The sequence below is a fragment of the Erythrolamprus reginae genome, chromosome 7 (genome assembly GCF_031021105.1).
Source record: "Erythrolamprus reginae isolate rEryReg1 chromosome 7, rEryReg1.hap1, whole genome shotgun sequence".
Lineage (NCBI taxonomy): Eukaryota > Metazoa > Chordata > Lepidosauria > Squamata > Dipsadidae > Erythrolamprus > Erythrolamprus reginae.
The window spans coordinates 52637598-52644528 of record NC_091956.1 but is presented as its reverse complement, the minus strand read 5'-3'; positions in this window follow the sequence as shown (position 1 = coordinate 52644528).

Genomic DNA, 6931 nt, shown 5'->3' with positions numbered 1-6931 from the left:
AACTTGAAAGCCAAACCATCAATCAGATACAGTAGTCAGCTATCCCCCAGTTTCAGGGAACTGCAAGACGAATAGCACAAGCGCACGCGACCCCCACTGCCAAGGGGCCTGGCAGCTGAAACTAACAAAAAGGAATTACTATGGCAGAATTACTGACCCTCCTTCATTCGAGCAATTTCGCAATCTGCCCTGTCTTTCTCTTTGTCTAGAGTTCTTAAATTCTTTAATGTGCTTTCAAGTCATACTGAAAGCCCCCAATCTTTTGGGAAGTGGTTTGCTCAAGTGTTCCCAGATGTGCTTTTATTAAACAGACATATATTCAGTGTAGCTAGAGTGAAAAGCTTCTTGCATATGGCTATTAGCTTTGGAAGGCAGGGAAGGTTTCCTGTTCAGCAAGAATAAAACACAAATCCCTTTTGAAAACGCTGCCCTTCCTACTTTCATTATTATCCTGCTGCACTTTCCCCTCCCTGTACCAATTAATAACAAGTTCAAAGGCCATAGATTGAAGACTATTTCGGGGGGGGAGGGCAAAAAAAATCTGACTTTACCATATGGGGCATTCTGGGGAAGCCCTATCAGGATGATGGATTCCTGAATAACTTTGTAACATTTTGCTGGATGTCTCATATTAGCATTTTCATAATTACAGGTAGTGTTGGGTGAACTGAACCCGCACAATTCGGGTCTGTACCGAGTTTTGTGGTGTTCAGCATGCCGAACCCGATTTTTAAAAAAATTCATGCTTTGGTTCGGCGTTCCAGGAAGTGATCACCTTGGCATCCTTAGCAACCTGCCGGTATACGTGATGTCAAAGCTCTGCCCCTGGAATCTCTTCGTGGGAGGGATTCCCCAGCTCCTTCAAAAGGGAGGTCTTTTCATGTAAAAATATTTTTTTTATTTTTACGAAAAAGGACCCCCCTTTGCTTGCGGTGCTGCTGCAGTGTCCTTTTTCGTAAAAATAAAAATAAATAAAAAATCTGTAAAAATAAAAAACTATGGGATTCCGGGGGCGGACCTTTGGTGCCACAGACCGTTCGGGTTCATCCAAACTTTGCGTGAAGTTCGTCCAAACTTGCTGAATCCGAACACCGTTGGGTTCGCCCATCACTAATTACAGGCAATGATCCTAGAGCAGCAATGGCTAACATTTTCCAGACTGAGTGCCCGAAGTGCGCACACATCCGAACCCCCAAAATGCAATGTCTTTGTGTGTGGCCCCTGTGCACATGCCCTGGCCCCCCACGTCGCTGCCCGCACACACACATTTATTATGTCAAGCAGGCCAAACATGGGAGCAGGATTGTAAGCAGTAATGGGCTCCTACGGGAACGGTCAGGAACGCAGTTCCGGTAGCAAAATTTGGAGCTCCACAGCAGAGCACCCAATTTGCACTGAAAGATATTGAAACAAAATGCCTAAGCCACACCCACAGTGTGGTAGTAAAAAATTTGGTAGCCCATCACTGATTGTAAGAATGTGACCCTTGGGACAAATGGCTTTTTGGGAGTAAAAATCATGTAGAAAGAGTGAGAGTGAATTGAAGAAGAAATCAAATGCCTGAAATTTGAAGTGCAACACAGGAAAGTAATAAAAAGAGCCTTTTTTTATGGGTCTCTCTCATTCTCTAGTAATCCGCCTAGAATTCTGCTCTACCCAGAATTAGAAGTATCAGGACTTCTACCTCATGTTTTCTGCCTCCAACCTTATGGACCTATGGTTTTATTTATGTCACTTGAAATGAACTCAAATTCTTCTTGCTATAGCTTTTCCTGTGCCTGCGACCTGGTTTGTAAAATTACATTTTGCTGATAGACACCTTTGAACAGAGGCAGAAGCTTTTAAAATGCACTGAAAGGAATGTACTTTGGGATCTGGCAGCCTCACACTTCTCTTTTTAGTTACAGTATGAAGCTCTCTAGATAAAATCCATCTCCAAGTCTCAAATGAGCCACAAAAACTGATTAATACAGTACAGATTTGCATTCAAAATACAGTAGTTACTCTATGAACTTACGTTTTACAATTCATCTCCTTTGCCACAATCCCCTTGAAAATACTATCGTGTATAAAGTCGTTGATTCAGATCAGGTTTGGTTTGTTTCATTTCTTTCTGGTATGGATGGCTTCCATCACGAGGCTCACAAATTCATTGTCCAAACACTGTATGTGAGCCCCCTTCCACTCTTTAACACAATCTTCTCCATTTTTGTTTTTCTCTCATGGACAGGCACACATCCTTTTCTGAGCTCCTTTGTCAGAGCAGAAACAATTGTTAAACTTTCTCAGTTTTAATGGCAGCTGTTGGGCACCCATGTCACCTAAACTCCACCTTGGCACGTGTCCTTACCATGACCTGCTTAAATGAGGAATTCGAGAATTTAAAAATATATATTTTAACAGACAATGGGTTAGGTTCAGATATCTCTGAGAGAGATTTATTGAAATTTATTCAATAATTATCTGGATTGCTTACACAGTGAGTGCTCTAGATATGCTCCAACCCCTCTAATGTCATTCAAATGACAGCAGTCTGCTTGTGAGTCAGCATGTCCTGCCCAAAAGCAGCATGGATGAGAACTTCTCAGTGTATAACTCTATACCTGAAACCACCCTTTCTGCCAATGTCACCAGTGATCACTGACAGAATGCTTGGAGTGCATAATAAAGCTGCAGAAAAGCTGCAGAGTTTTTAATCAGTACTAAGAATTTTAAAAGCGTTTTCATCTGAAATACAGTATGACAAATTTCTATCATTCCCCAGAATAGAGTCAGACTGTAAGGCCTCGCTTTTCTACTATGTTGACACAAGTTTGATTCCTTGAGCTATTGTTTACCATGTAAGTCCTATCTATGCCATCAATTTTCCCCGTTAGTGAATAATATGTTCTTCCAGCATAGAATCTGAAATGCAAAACTTTCAAAAAGATGAAATAAATGTCCTATAGCCAGTTACGTGGCTAATCATTGAATGAACTCAATGGAACTTTTTTTCTCAATAGAATATTATACTGTATAGAATATATACTCAATAGAATATAATACTGGAAGAAATAAACACGGAATAAAAGGTGCAAAGGAGTCTATTTGGACATTTAGGGAGCAGTTTTATGCATTTCAATATCCTTGCAGAAAATTTCTGGATTGAGATAGCGCAGCTGTCTGCTTGAGAGAGCTCAGGTCTCAGGAAGTGAATTGTAGAGTGAAAAACAAATAAAGCTGGAAGCCTGGGAGAGAACATCTGGTATGTTTGAGGCGGTAGAACATGAGTTCCCTTGAGTCAATCAGCAAGTTTGCTGGTAATTTTTCAAGCTAGTCATGTATGCCATTTAGACCCCCAAAGACCCTAAAAGTCACAAACTGCAAAAAATACTTTTGTCCATGAGATTATCCTACAATATATAACCTTCGTGTGCCCCACTCAAATTATATTTGGACCAGTGCCCTACAAACACTGGTTGCTCTTTCTTTCCAAGAAACAGAGTTGAACACAATAAATCTAGGGTTTGGTGATTTTTTTTGGTACTTTAGCACTTGAGAGAAATGTACAATTAAAGCAATATTTTGGCATAAAGATGTGCACAGATGCCAACATGATTTCACCCCAAAATAGTCCTGCACAGTGGCATGCAAACCAGATTGAATTCTAACCACTGTAAATTCCAAATATATTATTTTGAATTCAAAACAGCCTGTCTTGTATTTGAGCACAGCCGTTTCGATTATTTTAGAAAGTGTTCTGAAACATCTGTTTTGTTTCAAAACAATCCCATAATGATCCAAATAGTCCTTTTCCAATACAAAACAGCTGTTTTAAAGTCAAACAGTGGTTTCAAACTTGAAACCGGGCAATTCAAACTGTTTTGTACGGTTCAGTTCTTGCATTCCTATCTTTTTACTAAATGCTTAATTTTTAGAAAAATGCTAGTTTTAATAATAAACTATTACATATCAGGTATGAAAAAAGACCTCTTTCCAGAATCCTGCAGTGAAGGGTCAGATATGTGATTCTTGTCAAACAAATATAGCAATCCAACAGATGATTCTAAATTATACCGTTCAACTGTTTTGTATTAGGCAATTTCAAATATAGTCTTAGGTTCAAATTCCACATGACCATGAAGCTTTCTTGATGCTTGACCAGCTACCAACTCTCAACCTCACTAAAAGGATTGTTGCCACAGTAAAATGATGTTTAGTTGCCTCAAGTGAGCCCCTTGGAAAATAAGTAGGTATATAAAAAAAGAAAGCCTTTCTTTACTAATTAAAGACTTCTTATTTTCAAACTGATATTTCAATATATAAGATGTTTTCTGAAAGATCTGGGAAAATTATATTTCAATTATTATAAACAAGTTTTAAGATAATAGTGTAAGGAGAATTCATACCTCAATGGCCGAACCAAGTTTCAAGCACACTATTAAGGAATCAAGATGGGAAATTTTGCTGATTTCCTCTTCCTAAAGAGGAAGGCAACGGCTAGTTGGAAAGAGACAGCATTTAGCAAAATAAATTAATTATTAGGTGGCATAAGGCTTCATTTTTTTCTACAAAAATTCTAACACACAAAAAAGTATAACATTCACATGATAAAATGAGTTGAAAACACAGAACATAATTGTATGCACGTTTTCCTTACAGCACTGGAATTTGCAAAATAAAATAAAAAAGGCTTGAAAACACAACATATAACCAAATGTTATTTAATATTTTAAAAAGTAACACAATCCAAAATGGATATTTCACACAACACTACATAAACAACATGAACACAGTATTACCATATGAAGGGACTTTCAAATATAGACTTACAAAAATCCCTGTCCTTTTTTTAAGTTATTTTACTAAGCATGACAAGTTATCATCATTTACAATATGGTACACTGACACAATAAAAACCATGTCACAAATGTGCTGTTATAAATCAGTAACGTTAAGGGAAGACATTTCATGAACTGTAATTATTTCATATGAAATTCTGTACAATATAAACAGAACATCCAGCTTGGATGACCTTTACAGCAACCAGAGACCAAGTAATTTTAATATTTCTTTTTCAGTGCAAACACATTTGTACAAGGCTGTCTTGGTTGCAAAACTCCCTTCTAGCATACAGTAAGTCCCACTTGCATTTATTTACTCATTTAAACCTAATGCAACAGTCACATTCAGTCACTCACAGAAGGTTACCTGCAGAATTACGAACCCTTAAATGGAAAGTCTTTTGATGACATATAAGTTATTCATTGGGCCCTATTGAGATCTTTCATGCTCACAGGCAGGTGTTTGATGTATATCCATTTTAACAGCATTGTAACTTGAAAATCAGAGTATTGTTACAGATGATTATCAACTAGCATCAAGGGGTGTGTATGTGGGTAAATTTCTCACAGAGAGAACAGCAATTTGTCTAGAATACCTTTTATGATCCAGAACTCAAAGTGGAGGCACTCTGGTGAGTTTATGAAGTGTTTGTGTATCATATACTTGACATGATAATCGGAGCTTGCAGGCCCAAATTATGAAATACAATAGCTCTGTGTGTATTTCTCCAATAAAATTAAATCCCAATGACTCTATTCAAACTATACCTGTCCAACATATAGAAGTCATCTATTGTTCTATACTGCTGCATAAGCTAGTAATACATTACACTTCTCTGAAGTGTTGAGCGTAGCCTTTGCTTCAGTCACATGTTAGAAGAGGCACCATATTTTGTTTTATCCATGGGAGGCTCACAGAAGAAGCCTGAATCATCATGCTAATTTTGCCATCATGCTATGCAGCGGGTCTGTTTTTCAATCTGTCTCTGCACAAAAAATGGGGATCAGCAGTTTTCCTAATTATCACCTGATGTTTAAGTTCTCTGTCTTTGCGGATCCAAGGAAGACTGCAGTACGATTAGCAAAAAAACTGTAGTATAATATACTTAGTTCCACACATTATTTAACTCCCACATTTGTCTTACACTTTGTGTACTGAATGCACATCATACAAATATTTTTATGCATTCAGCTTACTTGAGCTGTGCTGAAACCATTATTATGACATTAATGGTTCTATTCCAGTAATGTTATCTTTAAAACTAACACAAATATTCAAGCCATTTTAAAAACGCAAAATCCATGTATATTCAATTAAAGTAAACATGATTTGCACCAATGAACATGAAAGCAGATTTGGAATGACAGCATGTAACAATATCATGTGATATCTTACTAGCCTTCATTTGATCCCAAATCCAGTGATAGCACCTCGTATATAAACCTGCAGCAGAGAAAGGCTTAAAATGCCAGCTGTACGGAGAGAAAACCTCCAGTAGCTGGTTTGAGTGCTTTCAAAGAGGCTGTGACCATTTCTTGGTAGGTAATCCAAGAATGTCTATCTTCTCAAAAGGGCAGATAAGGGCTGGGCAGTTTGCAAGTGCCACAAACCTTGGGGGGGGGGGGGGGGAATGCTTACAATAATTATCTGAATGCTTAGAACTGAAAGGGGGTTTTCTTTTCTTTTTCAAAAGCCAATCCACAAAAAGAATAGAAAGTTTTTCTATTTGATAATATCACTTAGAGGAGCAGAAAGAAGTATAAACTACAGCAAACGACATTAATGAATTTGGCGACCTCCTGTTGAGGTAAGTCCTGCATAAAATATATTTAAATTATTTTCCTTGCTTGTATTAATTTTTGTTCTTTTTTGTCAATGAGAATGGCTATGTTGTTGGAAATGAGATATTTTGGCACTCTGGTGAGAGCTAGTGCAGGGGTCTCCAACCCTGGCAACTTTAAGACTTCTGGACTTCAACTTGAGTTGAAGTCCATAAGTCTTAAAGTTGCCAAGGTTGGAGACCCCTGAGCTAGTGCAAGGCTTCATAATAGTTTCTTTTCTTCAATAATTTTAAATGAATGCTGTTGTATTAATACTGATCTTATTT